Below are 27,575 nucleotides of genomic sequence, written 5' to 3'. Positions count from 1 at the left end.
CTAGTCTAGTTCCTGTTTATTCCTTTTACAAAGTTAGCAATAGAGAAATGTATGTTACAGAGGAAGACCACAGTCAGCATAGGTGGCCAGCAAATCCTAAGGCTGAGATTTCATTTATTTATTTATTTTTGGTACCAGGGATTGAAGTCAGGATCTTGCACTTGTTAGGCAGGCTGCAGAACCACTGAGCTAAATCTCCGGCCCCTATCAGTATTATTATTATTATTATTTTTAATTAGCTGGTCTGTGGTCTAGAAGGCTCAACTATTTTCACAGACATTACAGTTATAGTATTCTCAAAATGTTAAAGCTGGACTCACTTATCACAAGGAAATAGTAGGACTTCAGAACTCTGCTGCAGCGATGGTTTTTATCTTTCAGAATGTGGGTTACAGTAACCTCGCCCCAGTGCAAGACTCCGTTCACACTTGCAACCCTTTATAAACTTGATTCAACCTTAGGTGTTTCTGTTTGAATCTTACTAGGAGTCTATAGACTACTTCAAAGCTCTGACATCATTCTTTCCTTCTCTTCTTAACCCTAAGAGTAATCTACTCATGGCAACCAAATTCAGTACATTTCCTCATTACGCTTCCGTTCTACATCTGTTCTTCCTACAGGCTGTGAGTTCACCTCACCCTGAAAGCCTTGACAAATACAATCTGCAGAGTTCTATGCCATAATCTCACCATCTGGGTTATACACCTGCCTAAACGACTACAGCAAGCACTACAGTGGTAGCAGGAGTGTTCCTTTTTTCAGCACCTGCACAGTGGCAGGTTCTTTTTCTGGGTGCAAACCCATCACACTCACAATCCTGGCTACCACCAGCTTTTCCTGGGTTGCATCTGTCCCTAACAGACTGTTTCTGAGCCATTTGTTATTCTGTCTCAGCAGCCAGTCTTGGCCTGCCCAGACATTTTGATGTAGAATATTGAAGAATTGGCCTACTATATCACAGATGAAGAGGACTTGCTAGAAATATGCCTATTTTTAGCATATAAGAGACTTTCACCACATGGCAAATAAATTTTGGGGGTGATTTATTTCAATAAAAACTGCGTTAGGTTTTTGTCTACCTTAGTACTTTTCAAGTTGTAGATGGAAAAGAAAGGGGGAGATGTGGACAAAGGTATGGATAAATTATATAGTTTTAAAAAAGTCAAGAAGGGAAATGTGAAATATTAAGAGGCCCTTAATATATTTTCCTAGGGCTTTTAAACTTCACTGAAGCAATGTTCTTTCTTTCTCTTTATTATTCCTTGGCACTTACAATATTTTTGTATAAGAATAATGTATTTGATTGGTGCCCCTCTCTTTTTCCATCCCCTCCCTGAAAGCTAGAGCACAGGCCCTTAGTGAAAGAAGTTTACAGGGTAGAAAACAGAAAGCATTTAAACCTAAAATATTTTTCGAGTCTTTTAGAAAAACTTGAAAACAATCATGATGGTAAGTACTTTCAAGGGCAAAAAATGAGAAAAGATTAGGGGGAACTAAGGAATAGCCAGAGATAATGGGTTTCTCTAAGTCTTGTTATCAACGTCCTGGGAAGTTAGCAAGAGATGAAAGGAAAATAATTTTTTTTGGTATTTCTAAGGAAGTGCACTCCTAAGCACAGAAATTTTATTTTCCCTTTTACTGGATTTTCTCTATGCACAGAATCATGCAACAAAGTTATATCCAAAAGTACCACAGAGCTGGTTAACAAGCATCTCATGGGTACTGTAAGTAATCAAAGACCATAGGTCCTATGGATAAGCCTAGAACTATGCTACTGGAGTGTCTAGAATTTTACATAACTGTGTAAAAAGTAACTGCAATAATCCTTAATATACTTTCTTTCTACAAATTGGTAATATGGGATCTTGGAGTCAGAATGATTTTAAATTATAAATAATTACATGGACTTTCTTGAACATCTGTTAGACTTTGATCTGAACTGAGCAACATCATTCACATATAGATGACCAGGTTTAACAATCAATGGTCTTAGAAAGAATCTGAACCATGCGACCTTTATTGTAGATAAGGGCAGTGTCTCCATCATTTTCATCATTAGACCAACACCAAACCAACAACACCCACAAGCTAAAGGATGAGAGTTTTTTGTGTGTTTGTTTGTTTTTGCCTTGCGGTAGCATCTGCAGTAGGCAGAAAAGCACGCCTAAAAAGCATAGCAGTATACAAGCTGCCTCCATCATGGGCCTGAAAGCAGGGGTGAGAAAGAGAAAGGAGAGGAGAGGGAGGAGAAGAGAGGGGGAGCAATGTGAGGGGGGCTGGAGGGGGAGGAGGAGGGGAAGGGGAAGGGGAAGAGGGAGACAGCAGGAGACCGGAAGACAGGAGGGAGATACACCTTCCCCAGAGGCCCACCACTTCTAGCCAGGCCCCACCTTCCAACAGCTCATGACTACAGCACCCTCATGACCTTCCCCAGCCCAACTCTGAGGGCGTGAAGCCTTTGGGAACTTTTTGATCTAAACTATAGCAGTCAATAGCCTTTGTCCACAGAAAACTCCTTCATGTTGCCACTGTTTCGGTCTTTAGTGTCAGACCATAACTTTCTTGATGAATTATGAACCAGTTTGGAGTATGGCTTTTAATGGTCTTCTCCTACATACTACACAAGAGTACTTCTCTGGACTAGAGAATATTCTAAATGAAATATATATTGAAGATAAGAGGAAATGATCCCCATCTGAAACAGAGTTACAAGACATGTAAAAACACATCTTTTCACACATCAGTATTGGAGTATTTTCCAAATGCAGAGTTAATGGAGGCTTTGACCCCTTGACAGGCTGATGGTCACAGTCCATCTAAATTTGCAATTTCCCTACATGCTGACTAGGGGAACAAGAAGCTTTGGGTGGCAGAGTTCTTCTGAGGTCATCCTGCCTCCAGGCAGACTAGCACTTAGGCCATGTAATTCATAAGCATGTTATTTATAAACAGCTTCAAAAAGCAGCATTATGTAATTTCACTTTGATAACCCAGTTCAGTGTTTACCAAGCTATCCTATATCTAATCTTCGCTTAATCTAAAATAATAAGAATTAGAGCAATAAAAATAAATTTTAAAATAATTCTAGTTTGAGTACAGGGTTGTTCTATATTTTGTTTGTTTGTTTGTATTGGTTAGTTCTGACCCTCACCCAAGGAGGTAACTTATATTAGAAGTGTATATCCATCAGTTTTACACCAATCATGCACACATATATTTGTTCATTTACTCTTGTTAACTCTGTATTTGCTTTCTAAAACTTATTACTTTCTGAAATTATCTTCATTTCATTTGTCATTCTGTGTTCCCTACTTTTGTATCTTCTATAAAATAAATTGCCCAAGAAGATAAGGAAATGATTAGTTTAGACTGTGGCTCTCTCTTATAGATAGATAGATCATGTGTATAAATATACATACATATCTATATACACAATGTGCATATAAGGAGTCTGCCGAAAATGTGTACATACTTCAGAGAAGGAAAACCTTGCATAAATATTTTAATAATAAATTTATTGAGCCATCATGAGATTAATACAAGTCATCTTTGGCATCTAAAGTGACAAGAGGTGCTCAAATTGGTGGCCATTACCTTCCAGACATTTATTAGTATGGTGAACTGCTGCTTGGGTAACCTTGGTCGCCTGGGATTGCTACATATGCATTTAAATATATTCTCTAATGGCTGACAGTGTAGTAGTTTTCTGTGATAGATGAGATTCTCTAGGGTCTCCCATACAAGGGCAAAAAAAATCATACCATTTTACTTTCCCTGAAGTGTATGTACATTTTTGGCAGATACAATACGTGTGTGTATCTGATATATATTATCATATATACTCATTATATTATCTAATACATATTAGAAATTATGTAACATACACATTATGTATTTGATTATCAATAAGAACATAGCAAGTATGCACCAAGTATTTAAATGAGAGAATACATGGAACAGCAAGTTGATAAGTCAAAGTGTCTTTAAGAGCCTACTTCAAACAAAGCCTTTTTGAGCTATGAAGCCTATGGGGCACTCTGGAGGATACATGCCAAAAGGTATATCGTGATCTGGTACATTCCAAGAGAGAGACACTCAAGGATTCCCAGATGATGTAATTCTACAAAATCAGTCATGTTGAATTCTCTCTGCTGTTCCCTGGAGGTTGACTTGACAAACCACCTGGGCTTTCGCCAGTGATGATGGCAGCATAAGCGCTTAGCCTCATAAGGACTGTCAAGCTTTGCCTCTGCTTTGCACAGCTTCTGTTGAGATTTATGGGACAGGTGTTCAGAAAACAAGAGGTTCCATCCAAGCTGAACTTAATAAATTATCCTACCCTTGAAAGGAAGGAAAGGTGTAACTAGTCCAAAAAACCATTAGGAACTCAACAGGCTTGTCCCACGGTGTTACTATTAAAAGATTCATAACCCCTAAAGTGTATTCCACAAATCAGTTCACCCAAAACCCCATCAATCACATGATGATTATGCCCACTATCCAGACACTATTTGGCATTAAATATTATATCCCAAATATAATTTATGAATTGAATTCTAGGAAACCATGCTAATATTGTCTAAAGCTGATAATGCATTGCTTTATAGCCTCTACAGTGACTAAACATATCGCAATAATAACAGGTTAGCAGAGGTTAACATCATACGTAAGCTGGGGCTATCTGTGATATTTATCTCTTCACTGGTGTGACAGAAGCCTGAGTGGGAACTCATGCCTTACTTAAGGAAATGTTAAAATTCTCCCTAGAGGTGTATGGATGATACATCCTGAAACATGGAAACTGTCAAAGTGCTATTGAGCATCCTGTCCATGGAGAGGCTTATACAACAGTCAGCAGTGTTTCTATCAGAAAGATAAATCAATGATAGAATAGGAGTGTGCACTCATCTGCTGAGAAAAGCAAAGAACAGTGAAGGAGGCTAATCATTTTTAATCTCCTCTTTATGGGAAGTTTTATGTTTAAAGTCTCATCCCTTGAAATTACTTTCCAAAAATGAAATCTTGGAGTAGGCTTCTGACTCCTGCATTTTGAATAGGCTACGTTACTGAATATTTCTCCATAAATGCACAAATAACAAAATAATGCACTACTGATACTGTAAGCCTGTAAGTGCCAGGTGCTAAGGAGAATAACTATCTTGCATGGCATTACAAGAAATATAAAACCTACACTTCTATTTCACTCACCCTTTATCAACAGCAACCACTTAACAGTGTTGTGCTGCAGTTATGTGGACTTACTGATAGTTTCTTTTTTGATATATGAATTTATGATTCAGGTACATTTAAGGGTTATGGCATACCTCGCTTTTTTATCAAATGGTTTTCAGGGCCTAAACGTCTTATTTTGGAAAACACATTTTCCTTTATTGACTTTTTTTGGCAAGTAAAATCCATTTGCAAATTTGACTATTTTTTATTAAAATGATATATCATATACTATCTATTTAAGGTTTTTCTTTCATTTTAAACATTCTTTGACTTTTTTCTAAAAGGTTTTTATTCGTTGTCCATTTCTTTATCTAAACTTTGCTCTGTCTTTTTCTCTACCCTACAAACATTTGGCCCTTCAGGCATTTTAGGCCTTCCCTTTAAGGAATCTGTCTGCCCCTTAAATTAAGTCCTCCTTTACGTTTTTCTCCTTAATATTCAAACGTCAATTTGACCACATCAATAACATCTGTGACTCTTACTCTGGAGACTGAAAATCAGCAGATTTGAGGAAGGACTGAACAATACTAATTTACATAGGTTCTATGTGCAACAGAGACACAAAGCTTACAGTGGAAATCATTGCTTTTTTGTTCTTTTAACCTTATATCTTGCCATGGTTTCGCTACAAATGGCAATCAATGTCAAGATTTCTCAATGCATGCCCTTCAACTACAGATACTCACCTAAATTCCAGCCTTCATTTTAAAGAGTGTGCTGAACTCACAAGGCCATGCTGCAAGTCTTCAAAACTATTTTATCATGTGTCGCTTGCTAGATGTGGTGCTACCCACTGCATACATCATCTCATTTACTCATTGTAGAAACTTTATGAGGTAGCTGTTATCAGTTTATCAAGGAACTGCAACTCACAGATGTTCTTGACTCATCCTACACTTTAGAGGAGCCAGTTGACTTGACAACATAGATTTTCCTCTTTCTATTATACAAAACTACTTTTATAACAAGTATAAAATTGATTTACAATTTTCCCTCCTTCAAATGGATTTCCTGAATTCTATTTTTTTTCCTGTACACTTTCTCACCCTTTTTACAACGTACTACAGAAAGACTGTTTTGACCCAAGAATAATTTTAATTTTTAGGATCTGCAATCTTTCTTAAAAACTTGAGTACAATGTAATTATTAGAAATGAGAAAACTAGACTCAAACATGTTGAGTTATCATTTGCAATGCAACGAGGTAGGCAATGACAGGCTGGAATTTGCTGGCACTCTCAGCTTGTTTTCTCAATCACCACGACATGGTCAGTACATAATAGGTCCCCTCCTTTCCTACAGACACAATGAGGAGCAGGACCATGAATGACAGAGTTAAGGGTGTTGCTCTGAGTGTTTGTGTCCCTATAAAATTTATATGTTGAAATCCTGTTCTCTAAGGTGATAACATTAAGATGCGGAGTATTTGGGAGGGGGTCAGCACATGAGGATGCAACCCACATAAACAAAGTTAGAGTGCTTTGTAAAAGAAGCCCACCCAAGAGTTCCTTCCTTCTTCTACCATATGAGGACAGCGACAGACTTTCCACTAACCAGACACTGAGTCATCTCTTGCCTTGAATTTGGACTTACTATCCTTGAGAGCTATAAGAAATAAATTTATACTGTATACAAGTCGCTCAAGTCAGAGTTCTTAGTTATTGTAGTCTAAACAGACTAAGATAGCTTTTTGGGGCTGAGGAGTAGAGAGGTTGCCAGAACAAATCCTTGAAAATCAGGAACTTGTTTTGGAACTATGCAAAAGCTAAAGAATAGAATAGATTTGAGGTGTGTGCAAGAACAAGACATCATAATGAACAGACAATTCAGGACTATTCTGATGAAGGTTCAGAATGAGATGAGAGCTTTTCAGTGATTATTTAAATAATCTTAAACACAACATTGGCAGAAATATGGATAATTAAAACCATTCTGATGAGGTCTCAGATGGTGAGGTGGAAGATGGTACTAAACAGCAGACATCCTTATTATAAAGTGACAGAGAATTCCTCTAAATTGAGTCTTATTCCATTGTTTTGTGGAAGGCAGAATTTGCTAAAGATGAAAATATCTAAATGCAGAAGGTATGGTTTTATTTTTCTTAACTGTTTACAGTAAAATGTTGAGAAGAGAGAAATAATTGAAGAAAAGAATTTTTATTTGAATTGAAAGCAGAATTTAAATATTTAAACATTCTGACTATATAAGAAAGAAAGAAAGAAAGAAAGAAAGAAAGAAAGAAAGAAAGAAAGAAAGAAGAAAAGGAAAGGAAAAGAAAAGAGCCTATTCAGGAAAGAACGTGAAGGGTATTGCCAAATAGCCATCTGATAGAATTAGTCAGCCAGCTAAACATAAACCAAGATATACTGTTCAAGACAAGGAAAGAATGACTTTGAAACCAATTCAGAAATCGCCAGCGTTGCCCCTTGTCTCACCCATCAGAGGTCCCAAAGGCAAGTTTTAGCAAGCATAGGGTCACCACAGAAAGCTCCCCATAAGACAATGCCTACTGGAGCAATGGAGTCAGATCTACCCCCCAAATCCCACTCTGATAGAGCCACTGGCATAAGATTCCAGCACAGGGAAGCCTTGGGTCCATGACCCAGAAACAGAGCTATGGTGGAGTTACCACAGAGGACCAGTTTGGGGATGAGAACCAGGCAAAGAGCAGCCATCGAGGAGGGTCTGCTCTCAGTTAAGGGGAGAAGGGTACCCAAAGCTTTGGATCCCAATCTTTGCCTGACAAAGTAGGGGGATGACAGTTCTAATGTTCCCAGAAGCCACAGTCACCACCCTAGTATGTCCAGATTGTAGTACTCTAACCTAAGTGTACCTGGGGTGTGAACACTGAACCAGATAGAACTATTATTGTACCTAAATATCAATGCTCCTTATCCTATTGAGTTTGGACTTGCTAGGCTTCAGTCACTCTTAAGGCCAGTCAGTGGTGTCGTTGCCTGCCTCACAAGTGCAAGGTCCTCAGTTCGATTCCTGGTACCAAAACAAAACAAACAAACAAAACAGTGATTTGGATTAAGCCGCTCCTTTCTTCTTTCCTATTGCTCTTTTAAAGTGGAAATGTCATCCAGTGATGACTCCATCCTCCATCATCATATTTTAGAAACACATTAACTTCTTTGGTTTCATAGTTTCATAGCTGAAAATCAATTTGTCTTAAAATGAGTTATAACTTGAGTCTCTCCCATGTCTGACTTACGTGATATTTCCATCCGATTCTGGGCCTGAGACTCTGGGCTTTAGATTTTTCAATGTTGATGTTGGAAAGAGTTAAGACTTTTGAGGCTTCTCAGATGGAATGAGTTTTTCATGTAGGAAGGATATGGATTTTAGAGGGTCAGAGGCTAAAGACTGTGGTCTAAATGTTTTGAGTCTCTAAATTCATATGTTGAAATCCTTTAATCTGACAGAGTTAGAAAGTAGGGCCTTTGGTGGGGAAACAGGTCATACAGGCAGGGCCTTCATGAATAAGATATCTTGCTCCAAGACAGGGCAAAACAATAACCACATGTGAGTCAAGCAACAAGTCTTCACTAGACACCAAATCTGTCTGCATCTTGATTTTGGACTTAGACTCCAGAACTATAACGTGAATTTCTGTTGATTATAAGATATTGAGTTAGCTGTATTTTGTTACAGACTAGGACAGGTAACCTATCCAAAACTGAATGAAAAGTGTTAAAAATATTAAATTGTTTGTTAAGGACGAGTTCGTACAAGTGTTAGGAACAAATGACACTCTGTAGAATTATGAGCAAAAGATTCCCATTGTTTCTCTAGCCCATGTGTTAATGGCACCTGGGTTTCAAAAAAGGCGCTGTAGACATTTTACCTTATGAACACTTCTTACTAAAGTTCTATAAATATGGCACAGCCATTATTTAATTTTCCAAATGCAGTTGTCAAGAATGATAAAAAATAAATATGGTAGCAGAACTAATACTCATAATTGGAATCTTTAATGAACACTGTTTCTGTTTGACTTATGAAGAAAAAAAATGGGCATTAAGAGGTGGTCATATGTTAGTTATAATGGGAAATAATTTTTAGTGAAAATTAACAATAAAAGTAATTTATTCACTAAGATTCACTACATGAAGTAATCTATTTCTGAAAGTTTTTTCAAGTAATAATTTCTTAAATGACTTAATGTTTTAAGCCATTGGTAAAACTGTTCAGTTGAAAGCAGTATATCAAGACAAACACTTAGTTTTATTTCAAAAATTCCCATACTGGCTCTCTTGTAAATGTGAAATTATTCTGATCTTTTTGAAATTAATAATTCTCATGTTTGGGTTTATTAGTTAATTGATTTGTATGCAAAAAGACAACATAAAGAAGAAAAGCTTTTTATCATTTGTCCCGGTTTTCATCTAATCTTGGGGAAATGAAATTCTTTTAACTCTAAAAATCATTTGAAGTCATCCTTATTAATATTTTCACTCCTATCGATATTTTAAGTGGCTGTAGAAATTTTTGTTTACTGTTGCTAATTCTCACAACACTTAGAATTTGAAAATCAACACCTAGCATAATTTTTTTAAAAAGCTCTCTATCATAAAGAAAAATCTGAGAATAGGGAAAAAAGAAGCAAAATCATATTTGTACTATTTGCTATCATGTCTCTTTCTCCCATCCAAGTACTATCCAGGCCTGATCCTGCTTAGCTTCCGAGATCAGACCAGATTGGGCGCAATTCAGGGTGGTACGGCCATAGGCTATCAAGTTTCTTTTTTAAGGACAGAAGCTATGAATTCTTTTCCTTTGCATTCCCAGTAAGAAACTGTACTTAGCAAATAATATGGTTAGTCAACATTGGTTGAAATATCTCTTAAAATACTGTTTAAATTTTGCTTAACATTTATACCCTTTAATATTGCTCTTCGAGAATAATTTATTATAATAAAAATATATTAAATGTATGTTTATTGTGGGTCCAGTGATCTGTGACACCGGTCATTTAGCAAGGAAACTATTATTAGCTGCTTTTCTTTATGAAGACATTGGGAAAGAGAAATTTGGTACTTTAGCTAAGTTGCATAGCTAGTAATTATCAAATTATGGGCTGTCTATTGAAAACTGCTTTTATTCTGAAATTTTGATCTCTAAATAATTTAATTTTTTTCAGAAGGATCTTTCTCTCTTAACCCTAGCACCATAGGACTTTGCTTCTTAATCTGAGTATTCCTGCATTTATGTACAAAGAGGGAGGGGATCCAAGCAAGTGTCACTGCTGGAGTTTTGTCACTGAAATTTTTCAATGACATACTTCTTGCATGTCTCTCAGCACAACTTGCATTCCCCAGAATCACTTTATTCTCTTCCTCGCCAAATTTTAATTCGCCTGCCAAAGCCCCCGTCCTCAGGCTCCTGAACCTCTGGGACTCATCATTCCCATTCACTAACCAAATGTATCCTTTAAAATTGCTAAGCTGCCCAAATGAATATTCTTTGGCAAGGACCAAGTATCACTCTTCTCTACCACCAGGGACAAAATCTTAGTGAATTGTTCCAGCCCTGAAGGGAGAAAAAAAAAAAAGTCCTGCACCCAACAGTACCATAACTAATTTGCCTATCTCAAGAATCAACACCAATGAACATATAAAGCAGTCTCTCGCCAGTGTGATTTACCCCTACTGAACTCAGATATGAACTACTTACTATACACATTGTTAAAGATGAAGAGCCAAGTCTGCTTGCTCAAGTGTGTATAGAACATAAATAGTTCCACAAAGCAACATCTTTTCCTTACAGATGAAAAATTTCCTGTTCTAGTCTCAGTTGAAAAGATTGTGTGATTTGACCCTTAGCAATATTTTATGACAGGTATTTCTTTGGAAGTGGTCATGGATGTTTACTTAATTTTATACGAAAGGATTTATCAGAAAATTAGAAACCTGAACTTCCTCAGATCTATACAATATCCCTGTATGCCACTGCATCTACAGATCTTACCTCCCACATCCAGCATCATACAGACCTATTCACCAGTGGTATCACTCAGATTTTTTTTCAAGATAAAATAGATGTCTTTCTCCATCTGTTCTGTTACTCGCCCCTCTAGCACGCCCTAAGTTTTTAAAGCCACAATTATCTTTCCTAATTGCCTTGAAAGTAGGAGAAGAAAGATCAATCAGCAAAATTGAAAAGTGTTGCTTGGTTTCTACTCCCTGCACTTTGTTTGATTTTCTAAATGTGTTTTTGAGACTTAGCAGAGACTTAACTGATCAACTGGGCACAGTGATAGCAATCCAATCAAGTAATGAAGGGATCAGCTTTGCATGATTTCAAAGGAGCTATTACCTGTATAAAATATAATCGAGCCTATGGCTAAATTTACCTCCAACCCATTTTCTAGTATTTCCATTAATGGCTTGATTGCACTAATCTGCACAATACAAATAGTATCTCCCTACTGAAAATTTATTCTGCAAGATTTCAAAGAAGGAATTCATAGATAGCTTACCATCTCCTGCTTGGTATAACCCCTTCTGAAAGGGGTTGTCTTCAATGTCCACTAAGGACAAGAGTATAAGGTGGGAATGGGAGAAGTTTAGAAAATACGGTGAGGATTGCCAAGATACACACCCTTGGGTACTCAGATATCAAAAGGAAAGTTATGTAGAGAGAACACTAATAGAAAGTAGCATATCAAATCCAACTTATAGATACCTGCTACACAGAAAATACAGCAGGTGGACCTAGGTCCACAAAGGGTGCCCCAAAAGTACAGGGCTGAGGTGGGTTCCTCTTTTTTTTTATTGAGTAGCGATTTCCTAGAATGCAATAGACGTTGCGCTGAATCAAAATTCTTGTACCAATTTATGCTTAACTGTTTTTTGGACATTTTCTCTTAATCACATTCCCCTCTATTTCTTTTTTGCATATTTATAGTTTAATATGTGCAAGAATTATTATAGTGGGAGACTAGAAAAGTGCTATAGTCTTGGTGCATATGAATGGTGTTTTCATGTGTTTTTTTAATTGATACGGTGACATTCTACTCCATGCCAAAAGGAAAGTAAAATAATGACATGCTGAGTAAATAAAAATAAAAATTGAAAAAAATAAAGTACAAGGGAAGCAAAGTTTTACTTCAGCCCTTTAAGGTTTTGAGTGAGGCCAAGAATTAACTTATCATGTGAGAGACAGAGGAAAACTATAAACATTTAATAAAAGTCGTATGTGACACCCTCATAAGAACATTAAACCCAAAGCCTAAATGATTTTAGATTAACTGTACAAAGAACAATTGTGGAAAAGTAACTAAATTAGGTGAGGAGATTGAAGGAAGATGAAACTATTTTGATATCTGTTTTACAGAATTATCTCAATTTTGACTTCTTGATGAAAAATATTCCTTTTCTCCTGCTACTGGCAGGGCATCTTTTATATGGAAGTTTTTAGACCCTTTAGGGAAGAATAAAAAGGGGATTAAAATGCCTTTCTTACATAGGCATTTTTCAGGTTATTTATGCTAAAAATAAGCCTTATGTTAGGTGGTTTGTTTTGGGGTGCATATTATGTATCCCTTCAAAAAGAGCATCGATTTCTCAACTAAGGATGAAGGCACTTAATAAGCACAACCTGCAGGCTTCTATTATCAGGCCCATGTTTTAAATATTGCCCATATACAATGCTCCTCAAAGAGGAAAATAGCACCAAAGTGGGGAGAAAGAAACAGTTAGGTACAAGAACTGAAAACAGATTTTGTAAACTAGGATGAGTAAAGCACATACAAAAAGATGACATTTATTTAAGGGGGGGGTTGCAGATAACTTAAGCCACTCCCAGAAAAGAATAGTGGTAAAAGCATTAGCTGCTATCAACTAAGAAATACAAATGTAACCTAAGTGCATTTCTTCTTGTAACAACACAGAGAGGTAGAAACTGAGCTCACATTTCTACATCTTGTGTGTGCTACACTACTGCTCATCTTTGGAAACCGAGATGGAGAAAAATATTACCTTGAAGGAAACAGAGCTTATCATATACCAAATCAAGAAAATACTTAGGTAAAGCATTTTTATGATGCTGTAACTGCCGAATTAAGTCATAGTTCTATTTACTTTGCATTTCTTCTAATGAACTTGTTTCATTCAAAAACATCTGTTACACTAAAATAATATAATAAAAACTGTTGATGTTCCAAGATAAAATTTATTAAAAAAATGCTCCTTGACTTTCAAGGACTTATTTAAAGGTTCTAAAAGTAGGTAAAACTGTGTATGTATTCACCTGAAAATCAATATTCACTAAGAAATATGAAGTACAATGTGCTGTCTAAAAACCAGTTATTGCCATTTTGGGAGAAGGGAGCATTATTGGTCGATCTTGTTTGGGGAGATGTTAATCTCTCTGTACCTCTGTCCTTGGCATAGAAATCACAGTTTGTATTTTAACTCTATTTGCTTTTTTATTACAGCTAAAAATGGCAGGGGAGGCTTTCTGATCATCAACAACTAGCAAATTTCCTGTAAATATCTTTCCCTTTTTTCTTAATCAATGACATAAATTCCCTAGTGGCAAATACTGGCCCTTCAGTCATAAATCATGTCATTCTCTTCCAGGAACAACTTCGTGTGAAGATGTAGCTAAATTTCACTCTGAATACTCTGTGATTACCACTGGTGGTGGTGACATTTTCTCCTGGAAGAAATTCAATTTGCCTTCACCTAGTCCTTCAAAATGATGAGCTTTGCCTCTCAGCTACTGGTTTTCTTGGCAGAGCTCCATTCCTCAGATAAGGTGATGAATCACTGTGACATATAGAATGGGTTTTCAAGGAGTTTACTTCCACACTATACGGGGTACTTTTCCACTGCTGGCTGGGACCCACATCTGCCTATGAATGGCTTTTGGGCATGGGCCTGTTTTCAGTGTCTTGTTGACTGAGAAATGGTACTCTTAAATTAAAATTTCCTTCACCGGAAAAGAATGAATCAAAGAGTTGGAGAGATCCATGTAGATGGTACTGGAAGCTCTAAACTTCTCCATGCCAGTGGCTAAGTAGAGTAGCACATCTGAGACAGACGTCAACACATCACGTTGATACAAGACTCAGAGTTTCAGATATTTCTTATTAATAAGACTGTTTCCTTTGCAAGGAAATTTCCATTGTTACCAAGCCAAATAGATGACTCTTTCTGCCCTATTTCTGTTTAAATATGAGGAGCCTAAGGAGGAGGGATCCCTCTGCTGGAACTCCTTCTGTGCTGTGTCCAGCTCAACCACACCAAGGCTAAGCACATCTTTGTGTGGAATAATGAGGCCACAGGGGAATGTGAGCAGTGTTTTTCTGCCCTGATGCTTTCCCTCACAATAAATTCTGTACTATATTTATAGTCTGTGGCACTGTGCTGTGTGTATTCAAATCCATCCAACACTACACATCAGCTTGACTTCCAGGATGCGAGCATTTTCAATTCATTCACTGGTTGGCTTTGCCACCCAGCCTAAAATAAGCAGTGGGCACGGGAATCCCTCCAGATCCCTGGGAATGTTACGCCAGTGAGATTCACTTTAGGACATTCATCTTGAACACCACATTATTTGATTTCTTGAGTTCTTTCTTTTTCTAGTCAGAGGAATGGCAGAAAAGCAGGAAAAAATTGGATTTAAGCTTGGAAGTGACCCAAAAGGAATGGAATGACCCCAACAACTATTGTTTGCTTTCTGGTCCTGAAAAGGAATACAACATACAGCCAGAACTCTGGTAGTATAATTTTAAAATTAAAGTCATGGCTAACAGCATTGCTAATTATATGCAGTATACCTAATTCATAACTATTAAAAATATATGTTTAGGCCTGATTTTGTCCCACATGCATGAGGTCCTTAGATTATACAAAGCACTGGAAAAGAAAAAAAGAAAGAAAGAAAGCAAGAAAGAGAAAGAAAGAAAGAAAGAAAGAAAGAAAGAAAGAAAGAAAGAAAGAAAGAAAGAAAGAAAGAAGAAAGAGCGGAGGAGGTAGGAAGAGGGAGGAAGGAAGGAAGGAAGGGAGGGACGGAGGGAGGGTGTTGCTTTGTTGCTCTCTATATTCACAATCTAGTCCCTCATTTGCAGTCTTATTACCTCCACTGGTATCTGTTTGTTTCTGAAACTGATTTTAAAACAATGAAAGAAGTTGATGGTGTTTCATACAAATACAGAAAATACTACACATACTATCAACAGTAGAAATTCTGGCTGTGTGTGTGTGTGTGTGTGTGTGTGTGTGTAGCTATGCATTTAAATCTTCTTTCTGGATATTGTTTTATTTATGCTGAAAAAATATATGTATAGTTTTATTATTTAAGAATATATAGATCTATCTATCTATCTATATACATATAGATATATATATATATATCAAGAGACAGAGAGACAGAGACAGAGAGAGAGAACTTCTAATCCTCTGGTTTCAAAGATAGCTGTTGGTCTGTAAATCAGTGCAGAATTACCTTCTTTCCTTGTCAGTTCATGAGTCTGAGACAAAATACTGTAGTTTTAACTGAAGACAGCACCAACAATTCATCTTAATTTTGTATATGTGAATTCAGTTTTCCAAGGAAAACCAACGGAAAGAGACACATACTTAGAGAAATCACTGTCTAGTTAAATAAGTAGAAATACATTCCATATATTTGCTTAGTCTCAAACATGTCACTTCTTTTATAAGTAGGTTTTCTATTGAATAAGTTAGTCTTTGTGTGATTAATTGGCCACTGTTCTCTGATTTTTTTTAAATGGAATAAAAAGGTGATTCTAAATAACATCTAAATAAATAAAAAGAGGATTATAAATGAAACATCTCAAGAAACTAAATAGGAAACAGTCACAGGGGTAATTGAGGTAAACTTGGAAATTAAATCTGAGTTTGGCTTATGTTTACAGAAATTGAGATTGTTTGAATTTTGAAGAAACTTTTGCTTATTCATATATTTTCTGAATCAATTATACTTAGGATAGATTAAACAGTGAATGTTTAAACTGGGTCTGGTTTATAGTGTGAAATGCAACATGCAAGTATAGGAAATTAATCATTTGATGATCTCTCTATTAGCCTTGAGAACAGAATAGTAGAAAAGATGTGTATGGGAGAGAGATTCTTATTTTCTTTCTAGCTGTGGACATTAACGGATCATTGATTCTTTTCAATTTATCTGTGCCTCATAGGCAGGGTATTTATTATATTTGGAAGTGTTTTTACACAGCATTTAAAAAGACTATCAATATTAGCTAAGCATTATCCATAATATCCTGATAATATAGTTACTTGTTACTTGTTTACAATGATAAGAAGTAACAATGCCTAAGCATTTACAACACTGTATTTTATAAAGTGTAGACATATGCATGATTCTATTTTAGCCAGGTTAATTCTATAAATCTAGTTATTACTAATCAATCTGCAGAGAAACAAAAAGTCATAAAGAATCAAAATGAATATGGAGATCAAAAGCCTGTCATAACTAAGAAACTGGAATAAGTAACTTGTTTCACCAGCAACTTAAAAACTGGGAAGACAATTAAATTTTTTGTTGTCTATATGAAGCTACGTTACAGAAGTTTCTCTATATTCACCAGTTATTGTTCTGAGGGTCAGTACCTTGCTCTAATTTCCCTCAAGACACTGAATTCTTACTTAATAATGTATTCTACATTTTCTGGTATGCAACTCTTATTATCTGAATACATTTTCCATTATTTACATTAGTTTTCAGCAAAAATAGTGAGTGGACAAACTTTTGAATACACAGGACACAGTCCAATGAAATCAAGCTGAGAACAAATTTTTATGAGGCAAAATAGAAATTTGGGTCAATGTCTACCAAATAAGAAATGTATAGATAAATAATATGCAAACCTCAGAACTATGATTATATTCATGAATGTTTTCTTCCGCCTAAATGTTTTCAAATAATATTTTTACCTTTTCACTTTCATATTGAAAACCTGGTTGAAGTGAAAAGCTAACATTTATTTCCTCAGTTAATGATTTTTATGTCATTGTAAGATCTGCATTAAGTTTTAGAGAAATTTTTAAATTCTTTATCACCTGTTCTTTGACAAATAATAGTTCCATTTGTTATTCAATAAAGAAAATAAAATAAATAGGTGCACATATGCACAGGTCAGAGACTAAATATGAGCCCAAAATGATAGTATAAACATATACATTCATAAATTAGAAATATATTTCTATAGAGAAGCAAATTGTACTTTGAAATTTTGACAAACCATGCTGACTATAGATCAAAAAACATTTAAATATTGCTTTAAACCTGGTGAAATTTAACATCTATCAGTATAAACTAAAGCATATGTTAGAAAAGGAAAATATTCTTTACTAAAATCATGTATTACTAAATTCATAGCGGAGAAATATTGCTTTATTTCTCAGAAAGCACTGTTAGAGAAACAGACACAGTTAACATTCAAGTCAGGAAAACACGTAACTTGTTTTAGTATTCAGAAAAACAAGTACCAAATACTTAGTATGTATGGTTACTATTCTAAAAGTGCATAATTTAAAGATGAACCAGATTCTAACTCTGTATTGCGGAGGATCATGGTTATATGCAAAAATCACAGAAATTTAACACAATGAGGCAGAAGTCAAATGTTCAATCTGCGCAAGATAAGTTAGTAACGTTCAGTATTATTGAGGCCAGTCAACAGAGTAGCTATCTAAGACAAAAATCTTATTTCGAAAGATATCAAGTTCCGTGAAAATGTTCTGCGATAACACTAGTACAGCAAAACTCCTTATAAAGTGTGATTCTAGCTCTATTAGATAGCTAGATAAATAGAGGAAAAATTAAAATGAAACGAAAAAATAGGGAAGGATAAGAAGAAAAGGATGGAGAAAAGTAAGGCAAAAAACAAGCAACTGAAAGGAAATAGTGTTAACAGTGTTTATAGCTGAATTATGAGAGATATTTAATTCATCCTTTATATTTTATCTTTATAAATAATGTGAAATATTATAAAGATATCAAATAATAAATATTAGATAACTGTTTGCAAGACCTCTACCAAATAGAACTAATAGTTTGTTTTTCATAATTTGTTGTTTTTTATAAGAAGGTTGAAAATATGTGTATGTGCGTGTGAAAGATATACATAATGAAACTTCACATTGTTCATTTTTTATTTACTGTGGAACTGAGATTTGCTTTTTTCATTATTTTAAAAATTCTCTATCTTCCTACCACATTAATTTCCATGGTATAACCATCAACCAGTTGAACATTCTGTTATATATCCTGCCATATCTTCCATTATCCTGATAAAGAAACATTTATAAAAAATTGTAAAGTACTTAGGATTCGTTGCCTTATTATGTTTTAATGAAGCACCCTTTCACTTTTTGAGGACATCATTCCAGTTCAACAGATACAGATTTAACTAATTAAATTTAATTGTCACAAAATTATTTAGTAATTCCTACCGATTGAGGATTCTTACAAGACTGGGAAAAGAGCACCCATCAAAGAACTAGGTCCCTGCTACTATAATGATTCCACATTTAATTGCATCAAGGAACTACAATTGATTCAATAATTCCCCTATTCATGGACACTTACCTTGTTTCTAACTTTCTCCTTCTGTTTTACCCTTACACACAACACTGCAATAAACATCTTTTTACATTTCTATTTATGTCTTATTTATGTTTTGAATTCTCAATTTCTCATTTTATGGTGATGCTATACTACTGAGTTACCCAGAAGGATCAACTAATGCTATTTTTTAAAATACCATACATGGAATATACTAGGGCCATCAAGAATGTGCCCTGGGAGCCTACAGAGAGTGACTAAAACACAGATTGAGCTTTTGAGATAATTAGGTATCTATCTATAAATAATACTATGCATGACTATTTCCACTGACAACAGAGGAAATATATAATCTAAATCAATTAGCACACCCAGATACAACAAAGAAGGGGCCATTGAACTAATCCAATATATGTAGTAATAGGTAAAAATCACAAATAGGTAAATATAGCAAATAATTTAAATATATGATATTTAGAATTAAAATGCTTCCCTGTTATATTGTCATGTGTGAACTGGCTAATGATGAAAGAATATATTCAATGGTACCAAAATATTTCCTGTGATCCACTGCATTATTTTAAAAGCTCAATTAGGGATGGAGATTTAGCTCAGTGGTTCTGCTGCCTGCCTTGCAGGCTCAAGGACCCGAGTTCGATCCCTGGTACCATAAAATAAATAAAAACAAATTTAAAAAAAGTTCAGTTAGTGTTGTAAAATAACAATATAAAAGAAAGAAAAAAAGGGAAATTGGGGCATTGTCCTTATAAAGCATTGGGTACTTATGAGAGTTTTTTCCTTCATCATTTCATTTGTTTATTACCAATTTTATTCTTCTCATAAAATGTTATAATCACTACCAATGCCATACAGATGAGGAAATGGGATCTCAGAGGTTAAGAGATGACTTTAAAAAAATGACAGTTAAGGTTTAAAATTAGGTTTTATTCCAGTGTTCTGTCCTTCAAACAGTACATATTGAGAAATTTTCTCAAACACTGGAGGAAGACAGATAAGAAGAATATCATATGTATAAATACCACTACCTGTCTCCTAGGCCATTACATATAGGCAGCATTAAACTGGCAGGCATAGAGCTTAACTGAAGCTAAACTTCTCAGTAAATTCTTCTACTTCCTGAGCATTTGCCTCCCTTTCCTTACATGAAGGAAATCCACTTTATTTGTACATTCAATTAAGCAACCGCACTAGGAACGTCTCTGTGGAAACCTAGACTGGACACAGCCCGTTCTGCAAATGAAAAGAGAGAACCAGGATAGGTAGCTTCTTAAGCTATCTGCAACAAAATTTTAGCCCTCCTTCCTTCCAGCTATTAAAGAAAATCCTTAAAACTTGGGTGGAAAACTTGATATTTAGACAAAAATAAATGGAATGTACATGATGATGAATAGAACTTGGGTTTTTCTCGCTTTTCATAGACAGAGAAACATTGTATATCCAAAGAAGTCAAATATCTTCTTCAACTATTCATACTACCTGTCGAATCTCTGTAGAGAAAACCCTGACATTTGTGGTGGACATATCCTGAGAACTTAGCAATCATCGTGTTAAATAATGCTCCAAAGCATCTCATTTTACTTACGAAATGGAATACATTTTCGCAGGAGTAGTATAAAGTATGGGAAATCAGACAGACTCAATGACTAGCTGTACCTAACTTTTAAGCCTGGACCTCAGGCCTATTGTAAAGGCCTTCTCAGACTTGGACTTTCCTGCACCTTGTGTGCAGGCAAAATTGCTAATGTAAAACCCAAGAGAGGGAAGACTGTGGGAGCCCAGCCATGGCCCTCCAGGCCTTTGACATTTAAAAGGAAACTTCCTCACCTCTACACTCAAGGCATAGATACAATCTATGTAACATTTGCTACTTTTCTAGGACTCTGCTTGTTAAACTTGTTGCTGCAATGGAAGAAACTCAAAGAGACAGCCATAGATCTGATGTTCTTTGCAAAGAGTTAGAAAATCCGGTCTTTGCATAAAAGATACAAATAGTTGCTTGGTGCTTCCTGTTGATATGAACCTATAAAAGGAGCTGTTTCTGTGAAATAAATCAGACTTCTCTTGGTCTCCACTCAGGCTTGAGTGTTCTTTCCTTTCTCAATCCTCTCTCCCCAACTCAGGCGTGTTCGTGTTGTGACGGCTGGACCGCCACAGAAGACAAGAAAAATACCATTCATTTCTTCCCTCCCCTGGAGCAAATAAGAGCTCTTGCTACTTCTTTGGTGCCTGGCTTTTTGGGGTTTTTGTTTGTTTTAACAAAATCTCTTATTGTAGACCTACCTAGATTGTACCAGTAAACTCAATAAAAAAGAAAAAAATATATATATTTAAAAAATCTCTTTAGCATTAGACACAGATTCTGGCAGAGCAGTGACAAACAATACTGATTTTTTGAAGTGACTACAAATAGCAATTCTTTTAATCATTAAATCAGACAGAGTTTGTAATTCTATAAATGTATGGATATCCCTGGAAAATATGTGTCATTTACAGATAGTGTTTCTTAATAATTTTACTAAAATAAAACAAGCATTTGAGTACATGGTATTATTGAGAGGGAATAGGTACAAATTTTCATGAAAAATGAGCATATAAATTTATTAATGTAAGTTCATAAAAAATTGACATTGCACTTTACAATATACGTATCCAAGCTTGTTTTAAGGTAAGAACTTCACTTTAAATTACTTACAAGTTCAAAAATTTAATTACCTCTCATAAAATCTTTTACATACTTAAGACTGACCTTTCAGACTTACAGATGATGGGGCCCGAAGTACAGTTCAGTGGATGAATGCTTGCCTACCATGCATGAGGCCCTGGGTTCAGTACCCAGTCCCATACATAAGACTTACAGGTGATGTTATGTATTTCTACAGTGGCATGGACCTTCAGAACTGATATACAGTAATGGGAATAGGAGGCAGCTATCTATAAAATGTTTTATGAACTTTACTGGGGTATAATTGATTCATAAGCATTGTACAGAGTCGTGCTTCAGGATTCATGGGAGACCAATCCCAGGACTCCCCACTTTGGAGACATCACAACTCACTGATGCTCAAATCTTGAAGTAAAATGACACATACTTTCATGTAAACTACACATTCTCGTGGATACTTTAAATCTTCCCTAGTGTACTTACACTGTAAGAAATGAAAACTTTTCCACTTTATTTTTTAACCAGCTAAATGATGCTCCCTTGTTTAGGGAAGTTCCTGTGCACAATGTAGGGGGATAAAGCAAAACATAAGACAACAATAGTTTAGTACTGACTTATAAGGGTAGGAACCGGTACACATTAGAAATTCTAGCCAAAAGTGCCATATATAAATGATAGCTAAGAATAATGTATATAGTACAAATCTCTCTTACTATCAAAATTATTTGAGATCTTCAACTCAGGTAATAAGAATCTAAAAGCAAATAATCTAAAAGGAAAATAAATAACTGAAAGTGAAATCTTTATAATACTGGTAAAATGTGTCAGAAGAATCAATGATATGTTTAAAGTTATATTTAAATGTTTTTATAAAAACAGATATTCATGGAGCATTCCCATACAAGTGTTTACACTGACAAAAAATAGTGCCAATAGCAAAAATTAAAACAGTACAAAAAGGAATAGAAAGAGCAATCTTATTAGCTTAAGTAAACAATAAATTAAGAGCTTTCCATCTCTAGGTGTTGTTCAAGGAACTATATCAAACACCAGCCCTTTTTCCATCTATCTCTAGAGCACGTTTTTGTTCTCCTAATCTTACTGTAATTCATGCTTTTTTCCATCACTTTGGCAAGATGGTTAGTAAGAGATCAAAGTTTAAGTTTTCACCACTTCAAGTTCAGCAATAAAGACATACATCTTTCAGAAGTCCCACAATTGCATTTGATAAGTTCTGAGTGGATCTTTTACACATATCTGAAGTAATCACGGACACTAGGGGATGTGATGTTGTAATGGGCCAGTCCTTAGTCCCATGTGCACACAGAAGCTGATGATGGAGCCATGGATCTGTACACAATATTGGTTGAAAATAAAGAAAATTAGACCCACATTGGGAATTCTTTACCCTTTTACTAGGAAACTAATAAACAGCAACAACAAACAAATGAGGAGAGCAGATAGAAAAGCAAATAAATATTCACTACTTGTATTTACATTTTAGAAAGCCTTGAATGTCAAGAAAAGAAGCTGATTTTTGTCCCACATATAACATTAATAAGAGAGAAGCATCATAACAAAACGTAAATTAAAGAAAAACCAAGTAGCAATTGTAAGATTAAATCACAGCAGAAATAACTATATATTTGCTCTAGCATTTCTTTGTTGGACCCTACAAATAAAAAAAGTGGGGTGAGAAATAATGGGAAATAAATACTATATGAAAGAATAGCATTGAAATATCACTCTTGACTGGGCTAAGCCAAAGGTTATGGACATAAGTAAGTCTGGAATAAAATATTATTAATCCAGTTTTTCTTATTTGGTTCTAATTTTAAGGCACATTAGGAAAAATGATTTATCTTTTGTCCATAAGGAGTAAATCACATAAATTTTAATGGGAAAAAAAGGGATAAGACTCAGAGAAAAAAAGGACTCAGAGGATAAAAGACTTATTTGTCAGAACTTAAGCAACAATTCTATAAATTTTCTTTCCCAGTTGGCTGCATTCATTACATGCTGTCTAGCTGAAAAACAAAGCAATAGAGCAAACCATGTATATGTCATTAAAACTGAACATTATGATAACAGAAATGAATGCACAGATACAATAATTATAGCAAGCAGAGAGAAGACCTAGCTCTATGTTTCCACGACTTCTTCAGTGGAAAGGCTGAGAGGGAAATGGATAAAGAACTTCTGCCAATTTTATGTCTCACAGAGATGGTCTATTTTTCTTTCAGGTTCTTATCAAATAAGGAGCTCAGAAATATTTTCAATGCATGAGTTAATAAAAGAGGATGAGAAGCCACCCCAAGAGGAAAATAGGTACAATACCACCGACTGTTAAATTTCAGCATAATGACTAAAAAACTTGAAAAATATCTTCGTAATCATAAGTTTGCTTATATATTCCTGCTTTCAAGCATGTTTTCATGAACTGCATATGCTTTGAAAAATGCTTCCCTTATATCATAGGGTTCATGAATACTATCTCAATGCTAAAACAGAGCTTTTAGTCATCTATCTTGACTATCAACATAGAAAATATTTTTTATTCAATTGGCCACTATATGGAGGAGATAAACCATTAACTCTGAACTCTTATGTTAATCTTTGAGGGGAATACTGTGTTCTTTTCTGCTGTAAAGTTGTTAAACTCTAAGGTGACTAAACACATAATAATGATAATAACTGTTGAACCCAAAATAGCACGAACTAAAATGAAAGGAGGAAAATCAAGAACTCCAAAAAGTGCCTTAGAAACAAAGGGAAGGGAATGGAACAAACAGGAAAAATAGCTAAACATGTTGAGCATCCTTACAAGAATCAACAAAAACAGAATATGAAAACACGAAGGCCACTGGATTTGGACACTTTCAACAGAATATGGGGCAAAGGCCATACTTTAAAATGATTAAAAATGGGGCTGGGGATTTAGCTCAGTGGTTCTGCCACCGGCTTCACAAGTGCAAGGACCTGAGTTCCACCTCTGGCACACACACACACACACACACACACACACACACACACAATAAAACAAAATTAAAAATGAACAGAAACAAATAAATGGAGACATTTTAATAAAGAAAACTCTTTTTTAAAATTGAGCTTTAAATGAAGTCTCATATATAGGGCAGACACAGAAGAGAAATGTAGGAGCAACAGAAGAATATGAATACATATATACGTGTGGTGTTTCATCTTCTATTATTGTTTTTAGAAAGAGGAGAGGAGATAAAAACTTTTTGTATTGTGATAGGAATAATCCAGTAAAGAGGGAAAATTTTAGAAGAGAGAATTGATGACCAGAGTAGGGCAATGTTTGGAAATGGGTGGTAGGAAATAAAGAGAGGAAAAGAAAAAGAGGGAGGGAGGGAGGCTGAAGAGAGGGGGGAGAGAATGGAAGGAGGAAGGAAAGAAGGAAGGAAGGAAGGAAGGGAGGGAGGGAGGGAGGGAGGGAGGGAGAAAGAGGGATGCAGGATAGTTTTGGGAACTTGGAAAAAATATGGAAGGCAATGTGAAATAGTTTTGAATATCTTAAAACACATAAGGAAAGCTCAGTTCTCTGGGAGTCTGGGGAAGGAAGACCCTGGGCAATTCAATGACTTAGGCCTTGACGCAAAATTTTAAAAAGTATTTTTTGGTTTTTGATTTTTTTCCTCATTGAGTTTATTGGTACATTTTAGGGATACAGTATAGTTACATTCATCGTTGGGATCTTATACCTTTACATGTCAGGTCTTGGTTCTCATTTTTTCCCCTTAGCCCTGCCCTCGCTTCACCCCCTCCTCCCTTCCCTGTTTATAAATATTTTGTTTCCACTTTTTTCATTTTTTTTCTTTTCCCCTACCCTTCCCACTTCCCCTACACCTTTAGTCCTTTTCTTCCTATTTTACATTGTCAATTATACCATTAGGATCTTATGTACCATTATAGTTTTTCACACCAGAGAAATTATTCAGTATTTATACATGTGTGACTTATTTATTTCACTTAGGAGTATATCCTCAATATGTATCCATTTTCCTATGAATGACTATAATTTCTCATTACTTATGGCTGAGTAGTACTCCATTTTATAGAGAAACCACATCTTCTTTATCCAGTCTCCAACTGATGGACAAATGGGCTTTTTCCAAGTTTTAGCTATTACAAACTGTGCCACTATGAACATAGTACATATATCACTCTGATATGATTCTTTTAATTCTTTTGGAAATATACCCAGCAGAGGGATGGCTGGGTCAAATGGAACCTCTAGTCCCAGCTCTTTGAGGTATCTCCATATTGACTTCCATAGTGGTTGCACCAGTCTGCACTCCCACCAACAATGGAGATGGGTTCCTTTCTCCCCACAACCAAAAACTGAAAACCTTCACATTAAAATCAGGAACAAGACAAGGATGCCCACTATCAAAACTCCTCTTCAATATAGTTCTGGAAACATTAGCCACACTAATTGGACAAGAGAAATAAATTAAAGCAATAAAAATAGAACAGGAAGAAGTTAAATTGTCATTATTTGCTGATAATATGATACTCTACATTGAAGGCCCTAAAAATTCCACCAAAAGACTTCTAGACTTAATTGACGCTTTTAGCACAATAGCTGGATACAGGGGCAACACTAAAGAGTGCTTTTCTGAATAGGTTAGAGGTGTAGGTTAGTTTGAAGTCCCTGCTCAATCCCCAGTAACACACACCCCAAGTTATTTTGAAAAGGTTAGCAGTTAGCCTTAAATACTTCTTGTTTTTTATCTCTAGCTTCATAGGGGGGCTGGTGAGGGGAGAGGAACCAGTTTCATTCAGCAATGTAAATTCCCTTTGTGATATTCTAATAGCCAATAAATCAATATTTGTAGCATAAATATAGGTAGAGAAATGGGACTTAGACAAATGGAGGAGCTCTTTTTAGAAATAAAGAACAGCATGTTGTAACCATGGGATGGTTCAGAGTTGTAAGAACTGAGAAAAATTTTGTAATTAAGAGGAACAATTTTGAACCAACTCAGTCTATCAATGTAGGAGTTGAAGTTGTCCACTAAAGTAATATCTCTAATACCACTACTGTACCAATATACAGGGAGCACTTACGATTTACTGGCAATTCTATGAAGTACTTATAACAGTATCACCCTTGATCTTCACAGCAGTCCCAGGGGTAGACCATTGCTACTATATATTACAGAGCAGGCAACTGAAACTCAAAGCTCAAGTAAAGATGTTGTTTCAACCATATAATATGAAAAAGAGTCGAGACTGAAATTTAGGTTCACCCTAAATCTCACACTGTCATCCATATTGATTTACTGCCAGATAAGAGGAGAACCAGGTTGGACTTCAGAATGTTAGACAGCAGAAAACCTCTGGCATAGCTGCACGGGAGTGTGTGGAGATAAGAGGAATTCTGAGCAGCACTGATGGTTTAATACTATGTTGTTAGTAAACTGCGTTATGTTTCCTAGATTTCCATTTTGTATATAGTTCCAGCCACTAATAGAGAATTAGTAGGAGATGTGGAAAGCAGTAGAAAAGCATTACCCGTATTCTTTGCCACTCTGAAAGTCAAAGCATTGTAGCCCAGGGAAGTGAAAGCATCACAGTCCTGGAAGTGAGAACAAAGCGGCCCATTGCTGCCCAGGGAAGTGGCCACTGGTGTACCTCCTGCTGTTGGCCCAGGGTGGCAGCTGACCTCTCACACCCTGACATGAGGTAGATCTTCTGCTTTGAGGTCTCCAAATCCTGAGCTCCTGAGGGTATCAGCCCAGCCGGCAGCAACTCCAGCCAGAATCTCCAACTCCTGGGCCTCTGTACGTTTAGCTCCATGGCACAGAACACCAGCATGCGTTGCACATCACCTGCAGCATCACACGTGGAGGGTTGATGGTAGTTTGAGGTGAGCAGATTCTAGACTCTCTAACTGTTTGGTCCAGTTTTCCCTTGTCTGTTCCAACCCTTCTTCTACTATGCTCTCCTGATCACCTGCCCTGTTGAATCCAAGCCCAGCAGGAGCACAGAATCAAAGAGCACACTTGCATTCATCAGCCAGCTCCACCACACTCATCAAAGCCCCGTTTGCAATCCCTTACTTT

General features: G+C 35.9%; 1 pseudogene; it reads right to left on the bottom strand.

Moving 5' to 3' along the window:
- Window positions 1-27,327, bottom strand: part of LOC104873689 — a 46,971-nt pseudogene extending 19,644 nt beyond the window's left edge.
- Between the last annotated feature and the right edge of the window lie 248 nt (window positions 27,328-27,575).

This window comes from Fukomys damarensis, unplaced genomic scaffold (assembly GCF_012274545.1).
Source record: "Fukomys damarensis isolate Sample0158 unplaced genomic scaffold, DMR_v1.0_HiC HiC_scaffold_28, whole genome shotgun sequence".
NCBI lineage: Eukaryota > Metazoa > Chordata > Mammalia > Rodentia > Bathyergidae > Fukomys > Fukomys damarensis.
Note: the sequence above shows the minus strand (reverse complement) of the source record. Positions and strands in the feature narration are given on the sequence as shown.